The sequence below is a fragment of the Vombatus ursinus genome, unplaced genomic scaffold, assembly GCF_900497805.2.
Source record: "Vombatus ursinus unplaced genomic scaffold, bare-nosed wombat genome assembly UNPS02014768.1, whole genome shotgun sequence".
NCBI classification, from domain to species: Eukaryota; Metazoa; Chordata; class Mammalia; order Diprotodontia; family Vombatidae; genus Vombatus; species Vombatus ursinus.
This window is the reverse complement of record NW_020954546.1, coordinates 5,119,915-5,133,258: the sequence shown is the minus strand read 5'-3', so window position 1 is coordinate 5,133,258 and position 13,344 is coordinate 5,119,915. Positions and strand designations below refer to the sequence as shown.

At 42.0% G+C, this 13,344-nt stretch overlaps 1 pseudogene; it reads right to left on the bottom strand.

The window, feature by feature from the left end:
- Positions 1–11,160: 11,160 nt before the first annotated feature.
- LOC114043412 lies at positions 11,161–11,641 on the bottom strand (annotated as a pseudogene).
- Positions 11,642–13,344: the final 1,703 nt, after the last annotated feature.

The following is a 13,344-nucleotide window of genomic DNA, read 5'->3' as shown; positions in this document are numbered from 1 at the left end:
CTGTTCTTCTTTGTCAGTGAGCTACAGCAGATGTGTAGGTAATTAAATCTCCCATGACTTTTATATCATTCCTACATTCCATGCTTGGGATCTGTTTCCCAGATTTCTCATCTTTCTGTCCAGGTGATATACTCCAGTGTCAATTCACTTATGTTTCTGCCACTTTAAACTTTATCTAAATGCTCTCCATCATGCTTCCTCACTCTGGGTCCTGCATTCCCTCCCATTAAGTATATATTCTTAATATATAGTATAAAGTCTATCCAGTAGTCCTTTGCACTGATTTTGCTCCTTTTGAATAATTTTTCACAGCCATAATCCAATACCTAGTTCTTATGCCACTAAGTCTCAGTCATATCTATGGGGTAGTTTGATTTTTTACATTTGAATCTTTAGTTAACCTACTTTGTATACTTGTATATAAGTCAAGAGCATGAGTTATGTTACTGGCTCTTTTTTTTTTAAAATAAATTTATTTATTTTTAGTTTTCAACAATCACTTCCATAGGATTTTGGGTTCCAAAATCATCTCTCCTCTCCCCCACCCCAAGATGGCATGTAAATTGATAAAGGCCCAACATATACATTCATGTTAAACCTATTTTCACATTAGTCATGTTATAAAGAAGAATTAGAATTAATGGGAGAAACCACAAGAAAGAAGAAATAAAAAAAGAGAGAAAGCAAATAATATGCTTCAGTCTGCATTCAGACTCCATAGTTCTTTTTCTGGATGTCAATGGCATTTTCCATCACGAGTCTTTTGGAGTTGTCTTAGATCCTTGCATTGCTAAGAAGAGATAAGTCTATCAAAGTTAGTCGTCACACAATGTGGCTGTTACTGTATACAATATTATCCTGGTTCTGCTCACTTCACTCAGCATCAGATCATATAAGTCTTTCCAGGTTTTTCTGAAGTCTACCTGCTCATTATTTTTTATAGCACAATACATTACATCCATATGGCGCCACTTGTTCATCCATTCCCCAACTGATGGGCATCCCCTCAATTTCCAATTCTTTGTCACCACAAAAAGAGCTACTATAAATATTTTTGTACATGTGGGTCCTTTACCCATTGTATGATCTCTTTGGGATACAGACCTAGAAGTGATCTTTTAGGTTAGAGGGTTTTACAGTCCTTTGTGCCTAGTTGAGAAGGCAAGCAATTTGATGTAGGTTATATATGTGTATTCATGAAAAGCACTTCCATGATAGTCATGTTGTGAAAGACTAACTATATTTCCCTCCATCTTATCCTGCTCCCCATTTATTCTCTCCTTTGACCTTGCCCCTCTTTAAAGGTGTTTGCTTCTGATTACCCCCTCCCCCAATCTGCCCTGCCTTCTGGTATGATCAAGGGAGAGATTTTACTCCTTTCCTGGCCTGTGCTATGGTCTATGAGTAACAGAAGCACTCTTTTCTGTCTTGGAACTGTGAGGAGGATTCCCTCTCCACTGCCACCACAAGCTCCACCATGTCAATGCTCCTCCTTACCCCAGGACTGCCACCTAGGATTGCAACTCAGATCCAAGCACCGGCAAAGCAAGAGAATCCTGCCTCAGCCCCAGCAAAGAGATCCCTGCAATCCCCCTCTGATCAGCCACTTGATCCCCCCACCATCTGTGGGCCGAGAGCTCAGGAAGCAGCCACTGTCGTCACCACCCCAGGGCTGTGGCAGGGCTGGGGCCGGACTGCGCTCCTCTCTTACCTAGGTCCAACAGATCTTTCCTACTGACCTTCTAAGTTGTCTTTGATGTTTATGAGTTGAGAAGTCTGGAAACCGCCACAGTTGCCTGTGATTCAGTCCCCTGAGGCCTGCTCCAGGTTCGCTGGGGCCCCGTCTTTGCCTGTGTGGCCCACGCTGAATTGTGCTCCTGTCCCAGCCTGGTGCAACAGACCTTTCTTATCAACCATCCAGGTTTTATTGGGCTGGAAATTTGTTTCACTCTGTCTTTTTGTGGGTTCTGCTACTCTAGAATTTGTTTAGAGTAATTTTTTACAGGTATTTGGAGCGGTTTGGGGGAGAGCTCAAGCAAGTCACTTCTTTTACTCTACCATCTCTGCTCCGCCCCTCCCAAACCCATTTTCAAAACACCAATTTCTTAACCAGCTGTTCACTTCCCAGATTTTTAATTTACTTTTGAAGGCTTTGCCTTTGATTGGTAGCAATGATGAAAAGGCCACGTGTTCATCTAAGGTTTTTATTTTTTTTGCCTGAGACTTTGTAATCTTAGCCTTGCTTTTAATATTCTTTTCAGAAGCATTATTTGTCCCCATATGAATAACCAAAGCGGGTAGTGGTCATCAAATTTGACAGGTCTTGGGAGGCTTTTCACTGAGAATTGGATATGTACCCCAGGAATTACAACTGACATTTCTTTGTTTTTACATTAGGTCAGTAAACAGCTGTTTTGGGAAGTCACCAACTGCTACCACTAGTCTTTTCTTCCTTTGACCTTTACTGAATCATTGAACGTCTGATGCCATGTGTGAACCCATTCCATCATTTTTTGGAGGACATGCATCTCTTCTTCAAGAGAGTGCATCTTCCTTTTTGAAAATGGTCTTCCTCAGGTCTGTTCCTTAGCTCAGGTGTCTTTCTGCCCTCTCTCCTCCCTTTTGCAAACTCTCCTTTGACAAGTGACACAATCACAGGACTGGAAGGGACCTCCATGCTCAACTTGTCTAACCTGCAACTAGACAAAAATGCTTTCTTTGATACAAGTACCATGTGGTTCTCCTTTTCTTTGAAAACCTCCAGTGAGGTTAAACCCACTATCTCCTGAGACAGCCTCACCCATTTCTGCAGAGTTAAAATTGTTAAGACATTTTCTTTACAGTAAGCCTAAATTCCACCCATCCTTCTTAGTTCTGCCCCCTGGGCCAAGCAGAATCTAATCCCTCTTCCATAAGACAGCCCTTTTAATTTTTTCAGATAGTCTTCATGTGTTCCCCTACCCCACCCCCAAGTCTTCTGCTCTTCAGGCTAAACTTCCTCATTTTCTTTAGTCCATCCTCATATATGAACTTGAGGCCCTTTCCCATTCTGGTTACCCTCTTCTAGATGCTCTCCAGCCTTCCCTAAAATGTGACGTCCAGAACTGAATACAGACTCCACATGTGATCTGACCAGGGCAAAGTCTTCTCTTCCTCCTCCTCAAATCGTATGAGGAAATTGAAACTTCTGATCCTAACGTTCAAGATCCTCTCCAGTTGGTTTCCAGCTTTACCTTTCCAGTTTTACTACTCCACATTCCCTTTTATTTGCTTTATACTTCAGGCAGAGTGAACTGTTTATCTTCCTATCTTGGAAATGTGTCCTGTATATATGCCTGTCTCCATGACTTTATTTCTGCCATTCCCTGTATCTGCAATGCCTCCTCCCATCTTGACTTGTTGACAGTTTATATCAATCAGTCCTTCAAGGCCTAGCTTAAAAGCTACCTCTTCCATGAAGCCTTACCTGGTTCTTCCTAGCAGAAGTAATTTTCACCCTATGTGAACTCTTATAGCACTTTGGTGCTCATGTATTTCTGACACTCTATATATTGTTTTGTTTGTTTGTGCATGGCTTATCCCTCTAATAAGATCATTAAATTCCCAGAAGGAAAATGTTTTATTCATCTCAATCTCAGTGGCTCATCCATGATAGATACTTATTCGGTATTGTTTGAATTGAATCACAGAATTTGGCAGTTGGAAGGGACCTCAGTGGCCACCTACTCTAACCCGTCCATGAAAGGAGCCCAGATTCTGACATGCCTAATAATTGGTCCTCTAGCCTCTGCTTCATCTGAAGTTTTAGACCTGAAAAGAAACCTTAAAGATCACCTAGTCTAGTCTACTTGATTTGACAGATGAGAGCATTCTAACCCAAAGAGATTAAATGACTTGCTTAGTCATATAGCTGTTGAGGGGCAGAGTTTAGGAATCAAAACATACATGTCCCTTCCAGCTGTAAATCTATGATCCTTCTCTTCCTAGACTCTTTATTTGTCTTTTTTTTTTTTATCATATTGATTTCCCTAGAATTAAGATACATCTACTGGTGAAATGCAGATTGGAATTAGGACAACTGCACACAAGTAAGAAACATTTTGAAATCATCTATAAATTGGATGTTGACAAAAACAGCATAACACAGTCCCTCAGCTTGGTTAAAGGAAAGCTTTTCAGGGGTGTTTTGAGGCAGGTCTTGAAAGAAGTGATGGACATGGACGTCTTAGTGGAGGACACTTCTGGACTTCTGAAGATCTGGGATTTAGCTGGTATGGCTGCAACATCCCTTGGCAGATAGCAATTCTTCTATAACTTTCTAGATCTAGATTCTAGATATATAAACTTTTGTGCCAAAAAACCAATCAACCAATCAAACAAAAAAGACTTCATATTTTATAATGGTGAACTTTGTGGAGATGAGCCTCACTAAACTAGGCTACATAGGCATGAGACAGTCTGTCCTGAGGCCCATACTTGCTTCTTTTAAAAGTTTTTGTTGCTCTCTTTTGTTTTTATGCTGCTGAGTTCCTGCTTTTTGTACCGCTCCATTGAACTCTCTGCTAACAAAGGAAAAAGGTTAAGAAAAACCAATCCACATAGCAACTGCACCTGATAGTATTGGCCGTGTTCCTCACCCTTAGTCATCTACCTTTCTCTATGAAGAGCGGAGATGTATTTCGTCATCTGTTCTGTAACAAGATAAGCCCTTTAATTAGAGTTTGGCTGCCTTTCATTGTTTTTGTTGAAGTGATTGCAGTCATTATGTACATTGTTCTCTTAATTCTGCTTGCTTTGCTCTGTGTCAGATCATACAAGTCTTTCCTACGTCTCTAAATTCCTCATATTTGTTGTTTTTGTGATATAGTAGTATTGCATTATATTCACGTACCACAATTTGGTCATTTTCCAGGTGATGAGCACCCAGAATCACAGAATGTGAGAGTTAGGAAGGACCTTAGTGGCCATCTAATCTGACCTGTACATGAAAGGAGTCTCCACTATAATGTACCCAGCAAGCAGCTGTCTAGCCTCTGCTTGAAGGCTCCTCTAGGCAGCACATTCCACTTTTGAACTGTTTGAATTGTTAGGAGGTTTTTCCTGAGGTTGAGGGTAAATGTTCCTCTTTGCAACTTCCTGATCTGTCCCCTGGGGACAAACAGCAAGCCTAATTCCTCTCCCAGGTTCTTATAAACAGTTATCATGTACTCAGTGAGTCTTCTCTTCTAAAGGCTAAACATCCTTAGCATCTTTAGCTGGTCCTTGACCATCTTAGGTGACTTCCTCTGCATGCACACTTTGTTCCCAGCTTTTTTGTGACCTCAAAAAAAAAACAAAAACAAAAACAAACCAGTTCTGTGGACATTTTGGTATGTATTAATCAGATCTGTTTTTCCTTCTTTGAAGTCTTTGAGATCTGTGCTCAGTAGTGGATTATTGTTGTTTGTCCTTTGTTCTCAAAGAGGACCATGACATCAGAAAGGTGATACCATGACTTGCGAGTGAATTGGATTTAAGTGAGGGAAGGCTGTGCAAAGTCACCAGCCTCACTTTCTCCTCCAGAGCCATCTGAGTCCAGTGGAAAGATTTAAATCAGGACAACTGGAGATGTCCCTGGATGCAATGAGGGACCTTGGCCTTTTTAAGCTAAGGTCTTTCCCAGTTCTTAGTTTGTCTGAAGCAACACCCATTCAGTGTTTAAGGCTAGGTAAGAAAAAAGCCAAGGAATGGAAACCTTTTACCAACCCCCCCCCCCAAAAGAAATCAGTCTGAGAGGGAAGACCATCACGGTTTCTGGCCAAACAGAAACAAGTACTATTTATATTCACTCTGAGTCTTGGGGAGGGGGGGTTGGGGCAAACAATGACCGCTAAGTGGGGCTTGGGCTGGGACCTATTGTTGGCCAAATCAATTAGAGCCAGAGTGAATTGGGTTTAAGGCATGGTCTTTAAGAAAGAAATTTAGCCTGTAAACCCCAAGATATCTTACTGGGTTTAAGCCATCAAAATTTACATTCCTTTGGGCAGAGCACTCTGCAGGTAAGGGTAAGATACCTTATGTGGATAGAGGGAGAGGAAGGAGGGGAGGGGAGGAAGAAAGACAAAGGATGGAAGCTGCGGTGCACAACTGGAACTGGCAGGTTGGGTCCCCAGTTAGTAGCTAGGACTTCAGTAGTAGGACTTCAGTAGTACATCAAGTGGTTTAATGACTTTTCTTTAGCAATTTCAAATTATTTTCTACATTGGTTGGACCAGCTCGCAGCTCCACCAGCAGAGTATAATATTTCAAGTGCTATGCTTGGTCTTTCCATCTTTGTAGAATCTTCAAGAGCTTGAGCTCTTATTGGAATGGTCTCCAAGACCCTAGAGACATCTCTGTGTCAAAATGAGGCATCAGAACAGGATTTTGGTGGTAAGTTATAAAGACATAGAGTTGTAGACTTGTTTTTCATTATAGAGGGAATGGCAAATTCATTTAGCTACAATAGGGAATGATGAGGTTAGACCTGAGAGCAGGCACCATTAATCTGCATCTTCTGAAAGTTCCCAAACCAGGAGTTCCCATGCTAATGAAATCATAGGACATGTGGTTTTTAAAGAGATTCTAGGGATCCAGTCTTCTGGCTTACTTTCAACAGGCTTTGGAGCGAGTACCAACAAGTAATGAGCCTTGTTAATCCTAGAAGACAGCTTTAAAAGTTTATATGGCAGTGTTCTAAAAGACCACAAGATGGGGATATGAATCCATGAAAGAAGACTTTTTTTTTCTTTTAAAAAGAAATTTGACACTACTAATCGAGTAGGAAATTTTTTTCCCATTGCTAATGACAAAAACATAATTTCTAAAGTAATTTTGTTTTCACACTAGAAGTAGTAATGAAAGTACTTTTCTGATGATATTTGCCTTCTTTGAAATCTAGAATTTTTTTCCCCTTCAAAATAAAAAACAGTATTAGTATAAAAATTAAGTCTTTACTGTGGTCTCCATTGCTCTGTTTATCCCTTTCTGTATCTCTTCAGTGACAAACACAAACAACTTTTAGGTGTCTACTATGAGTAAGACATTATGCTGGGCATTAGGGATATTAAGCAAATCAGTTCTTGGATTTTATGTAGTTAAACTGGACTCAAGTTCTTTCTCCCTTTCTCTTAGATTGGGCAAGGCTCATTACTGAACTCTAACTTCCAATTCACATTTGTATTTTCATTTTTTAAATTAAAAAAAATTTTTTTTGTTTTGGCTAGGCAATAGGGTTAAGTGACTTACCCAGGGTCACACAACTAGTAAGTGTCAAGTGTCTGAGGATGGATTTGAGCTCAGGTCCTCCTGACTCCAGAACTGGTGCTCTATCCGCTGTGCCACCTAGCTGCACCCACATTTGTATTTTCAACATTTAGCACAACATACTGAGTTTAAACAGTACAACATGACAGGCTAGAAAGTTAATTTGACCTTAGTCAGTATAGTGTAAATAATGAAGGAAGTTGATGGTTCTACTCACTGGCCTAGGTCAGACTTAGTCAATAAACATTTATTAAGTGCCTACTGTATTTCAGTCACTGTGCTAAGCACTGATGATACAGAGAAAGGCAAAAGACAGTCCCTACTCTCAAGGAGCTCATGGTTGAATAGGGAAGATAATAATGCAAACAACTATTTTGATACTGTTGTATCAAAGGATTTAAAGTTAAAGGTTTATTTAAAGGATAAATTGGAAATAATTAATAGAAGGGAGACACTAGACTTAAGGTAGAATCAGAAAAGGCTTCCTCTAGAAAGTGAGATTTTAGCTGGAACATGAAAAAAGCCAGGAAATCCAGGAAGTAGAGATGAGGAAGGAAGGCATTCCAGGCATGGGGGAGAACGGTGAAAATGCCTGGAGGAGGGAGACGAAATGAAATGTCTTGTTTAAAGACTAATAAGGAGTCCAGTGTTGCTGAATCAAAGAGTATTGGAGTGAGGTTGGCATTGGGGTGTCGAGTGAGGTTGGCATTGGGGTGTCGTGTAAGGTGTAAGATTGGTAAGGCAGGAGGTAGCTAGGTTATGAAGGCTTTCAACATCAAATAGAGGATTTTAGATTTGATCCTACAGGTGGTACGGAGCCACTGGAGTTTATTGTGTTGAGGGGTTTGCATTATAATACTTGAACTTTAGGAAGATGGGTTTGATAGATGAGTGGAAAAATGGGTAGGAGTGTGGAGATATTTGTGGCAGGGAGACCAGCCAGCAGGCTCTTAGCAGGTATGAGATGATAAGGTGGTGGTGGCAGTGTCGGAGAAGAGAAGGGGCATGAATGGGAGAAATGTTATGGAGGTAACATTGACAGGCCTTTGCAACAGATTGAATGTAGGGGGTGAGAGAGAGTGAGGAGTTCAGGATGACACTGGGTTGCCTGCCCGGGTGACCGGGTAGATGGTGATATCCTCAACAATAACAGGGAAGTTGGAAAGGAGGATTTTGGGGGAAAAGACAATGGGTTCAGTTTTGGACATGTTGAATTTAAAATGTCTAATAATTAGGACGTTCAATTCAAAAATTCCAGTAGGTAGTGGAGATGTGAGACTAGAGGCCAGTAGAGAGGTTAGGCTAGATGAAGTAGACTTTGAGAATCATCAGCATTTTGATGATATTGAATCTATGGGAGCTGCTGAGATCACCAAGTGAAATAGTATAGAGGAAGATGGGAAGAGTCTGAAGGGCGGAACCCTGTGGGATGTCCATGATTAGAAGGTATGACTTGGATAAAAATCCAGCTAGGACCCAGAGAAGGAGCAGTCGGACAAGTAGAAGGAGGACCAGGAAAAAGTATTGTCATGAAAACCTAGAGAGAAGAAAGTATCCAGTGAAAGAGAACAGCAGTATCAAAGTCTGGAGAAGGATCAGGAAAGATGAGAATTGAGAAAAGACCATTAGATTTGGCAAATAAGAGGTCAGTGGTAACTTTGGAGAGAACAGTTTCAATTGAATGATGAGGTTGCAAGTCAGACTGTAGGAAGTTAAGAGAGTGAGAGGAAAGGAAATGGAGATACCTATTCTAGATGGCCTTCTCAGAGTGTTTAACCATAAAAGGGAAGATAATATGGAAGGATAACAGGGATGGATGGATCAGGTGAAGTATTTCTGAGGATGGAGTAGAGACATAGGCAGCCCAGTCGCAGGGAGTGATTTAAGGTAATAAGATCGAGGGGGGCAATCTGCTGGAGTAGACAGGAGGGAATGGCATCACATGTTCACTTAGAAGGGTTTATCTTGGCAAGAAGGGAGAGATGGTATGAAGAAGGAGGAGACAGTGGCAGAAAGTATCTGAGTAGTGAAGTGAGGAAGGGGGAGAAGAGGGAACTCTTGATGAATCCCCTCAATTTTTTCAGTGAAAAGTATGAGGCAGGATCCTCAGCAGAGAGGTTGGAGGGAGGGGGAGCCTTGGGAGGCCTGAGGAGGATGACAAGGTTTGGAAGAGTCACTTTGGAGAATGAGAGAGTGAGTTTATTAGAGAGATGTAGAAGGATTGTTGAGCAGCAGGGAGTGCCCAGTTGAGGTGATGTAATATAAATTTGTAGTTGACCCATGTAATTCAGTTTTGTTATTTTCTCCAGCTTCATTCAGCAGCACGTGTGTAGGAGTGAAGGCAGCAGATGATGGGAGGGATCCAAGGCTGATGCTTGGCAAGGAAAGATCATCATTGGAATAAAGGGGCAGGGGCCATATGGATGAATAACAGGATTTAAGGGTTGTCAGGCAGAGGGAGAGGTAGAATGACAATAGATTGTATTCAGATAAGGAAATTTCAGAAATCATGAACATAGAAGTGGTATATTTATGGGTGATGACAAGATCAAGATATGATCATATTTGTGTGTGGCTGAGATGAGGTGGAGGAATAGGTCATGTGAAATGATTGTTGAGGAACTTCGAGGTTAGGGTTTTGGAGGGAGTATCAGTATGTGTACTGAAGTCCCTTAAAATGAAGGCAGGAGTTGGGAAGGAGAAAAAGACTGTGAGCCAGGGGCTGAACTCAAGGAGGAAAGAAGGGAAGTACTGGAGGTTGGCTGACAACAGCAACCAGAATTTTGGTTGAGTGATAGATATAGATTGAATGAACCTCAAAGGAAGACAGTGCTAGTGGCAGAGGGAGAGCCTAGAAGTGGCAGTGGGGATCATGGAATATGCCAACTCTTCCACCCTGACTAGTGAGATGAAGGGGAATGAGTGAAAGTGCAGCCAGTGCAGGAATAGGTGGCCAGGGAGGCTGTGGCATTAAGGAGGAAGCCAGGTCTCCGTGAGAGCCAGAAGATAGAAGGAGTATTTAAGGAAGAGACTGAAGAGTTGCCTATGGTTGCCTGTGGAGCAGGCATTCTAGAGAACTCATGGGAAGGGGTGAGTAGCTTTAGAGTGGCATTAGAGTGGCACATAGGGGTGGGGGGGTTGGGTTGGGTTTAGGGGAATGGGAATAAAGGATTGGCCAGTGGGAGACAAAGAATAGGGTTTGAATCATGACAGCCAGGGGTTCAGAATCACTGGTAGGGTAGAGCATGAGGAGGAGGAGGTCAGTCTATAGACTTTACAAATGCCCTACTGAATTTTATCCTAATAGGATGAGACTAATGCTGTAGCCCAGAAGTTCTTAACCCAGGAATGATGAACCATCAAAGAGTCTATGGATAGATTTCAGGCAGCCTGTGAACTTAGAAAAAAAAGTTGCATCTTTCTTTCCATTATACATTTTTACTTTTTTTCTTTAGGACTTTTTTTTTTTTAATACATGGGCAGCTAAAATAGCCAGGACACATCAAGAGTCCTGTGGAGATGCCAGTGGTGGGTAGGGGGTGCCAGAGGCAGATGGTTAATGGTGTGCTTAGAACAGTCTGAGTGCCAGCAGGACCCTTAGTGGGTGCTGATGGAACCTAAATGGGCCCACCCCTCCTTGCAGCCTGGGGAGACTTCTCCAATCCCCTGAAGCCCAAGCAGGTAGAGTTGGTTGGAGCTGGGAGGGGTCAGCTGCTCAGACATGGGCCAGGACTGGGGACTGTGGTCTATGATGCTGAGGGAACTGGGAGGAGGGTGACCAGTCTGGCTCAGGGGTGATTTCTTCACTTACTCTTCTGGAGGTGAGGCATTTCTGTGTTGGTTGCTTCCTGGGTCAAATTGGCTGCTGTCCTGGGTTCATCCACTCAGGTCAGTCTTCAGGCTGTCCACGGAAGCCTATTGCCTCAGAAAAATGGAGCGGACCAGGCAATGATATCTAGGATCTGGGAGCCATTACAGGTCACTGGAAGCATGCACCATAGCAAGAAGGCACACTTCCCTGCATAGTAGAAGGAGAAGCAAAGAAGGAAGATGGCAGAGAAAAGCTCAGCCAGGTCAAACATGCTATATGCCACCCAGTAGGTTAACTAGATGGTATCGTCATCTTGGTTGGGGCTTTCAGTGGTCTGGATGGAGGCATATGTTGGGTAGATGAATCCAGTGAGATTGCAGAGCAGGGAGGCACCATAGCCAGCTATGAGATGGAGGGCCAGGAAGGCTGGAACCTGCAGCAGGTAGTACTTTTTGATACCAGGGACCTCCTCCGCTTCCCCAGGATGTAGGTGACAATGTTTTTCTGCTCCAGGAACCTCTGGAAGCTCTGCCTCAAGCTACCCATGACTCCTGGGACTGAGGGAGGAAGAGAGGGGGCGGAAGATTAATGGACCCGAGTTCAAGGGGCAACCTCCAGGGCTCCCCCTGCTGTTCTGCAGCAGTGCTGGTGGCGGTCTCCCTCTCCAGGCTCCTAGGACCTCCATTCCTCTGGTCCCTTGGTCCTTCCCCTCCTCTCCCTCCCTTGTCGTGGTCCTGCAATTGCTTCCATTATACATTTTAAAAAACATTATTCTAAGGAGGGATCCATAAGCTTCACCAAACTACCAAAGGGTTCCAGGACACAAAACACATTAAGAACCTCTATTCTAGTCAGTTAACATCATTTTGGACCCTGACCATCCTCTACTATATTAGGCAGCTATGTGGTGCTGTGCACAGAGTGCTGGGCCTAGAGCCAGGAAGTTCAAATCTGGCCCCACATACTTATTAGCTATGTGACCCTGGGTTAAGTCACTTAACTTCTGTCTGCCTTAGTTTCCTTAACTGTAAAATGGGGATCATAATGGCACCTACGTCACAGAGTTGGGTTTTTTTTTATTCCTATTAAACATATTTTCACATTAGTGATGTTGTAAGGAAGAATTAGAACTAATAGAAGAAACCACAAGAAAGAGAAAACAAAACAAAACAGAAGAAAAAAATAGCAAATAGTATGCTTCGATCTGCATTCAAACTCCATAGTTCTTTCTTTGGATGTGACTAGCATTTTCCATCATGAGACCTTTGGAGATGTCTTAGATTCTTGCATTGCTGAGAAGGGCTAAGTCTGTCAACGTTAGTCATCGCACAACATGGCTGTTACTGTGTACAACATTCTCCTGGTTTTCTGCTCACTTCACTCAGCATCAGTCCATACAAGTCTTTCCAGGTTTTTCTGAAGTCTCTCTGCTCATCATTTCTTACAGCACAATAGTATTCCATGACATTCATATACCACAACTTGTTTAGCCATTCCCAAGTTGAGGGCATTCCCTCAATTTGCAATTCTTTGCCACCACAGAAAGAGCTGCTATAAATATTTTTGTACATGTGGTTCCTTTTCCCATTTTTATGATCTCTTTAGGATACAGCCCTAGAAGTTCTATTGCTGGGCCAAAGGGTATGCACATTTTTATAGCCCTTTGGGCATAATTCCAAATTCTTCTCCAAATGGTTGGATCATTTCACAACTCCACCAGCAATGCATTAGTGTTCCAATTTTCCCACATCTTCTCTAACATCTATCATTTTCCTGTTTTGTCATATTGGCCAATCTGATAGGTGTGATGTGGTACCTCAGAGTTGTTTTGATTTGCATTTCTCTGATCAATAGTGATTTAGAGTATTTTTTCATATGACCATAGATGGCTTTAATTTCTTCATCTGAGAATTGCCTATTCATATCCTTTGACCATTTATCAATTGGGGAATGACTTGTATTCTTATAAATTTGACTTAATTCTCTATATATTTTAGAAATGAGGCCCTTATCAGAGATACTGGTTATAAAAATTCTTTCCCAATTTTCTGCTTTCCTTCTAATCTTGGTTGCATTGGCTTTGTGCAAAAACTTTCAATTTAATGTAATCAAAACTACCCATTTTGCATTTCATAATGTCCTCTATCTCCTGTTTGGTCATGAACAGGGTTGTTTTAAGTCTCAAATGAGATAACAGTTGTAAAGTGTTTAGCACAGAGCCTGACACATAGTAGGTGCTTAATAAATGC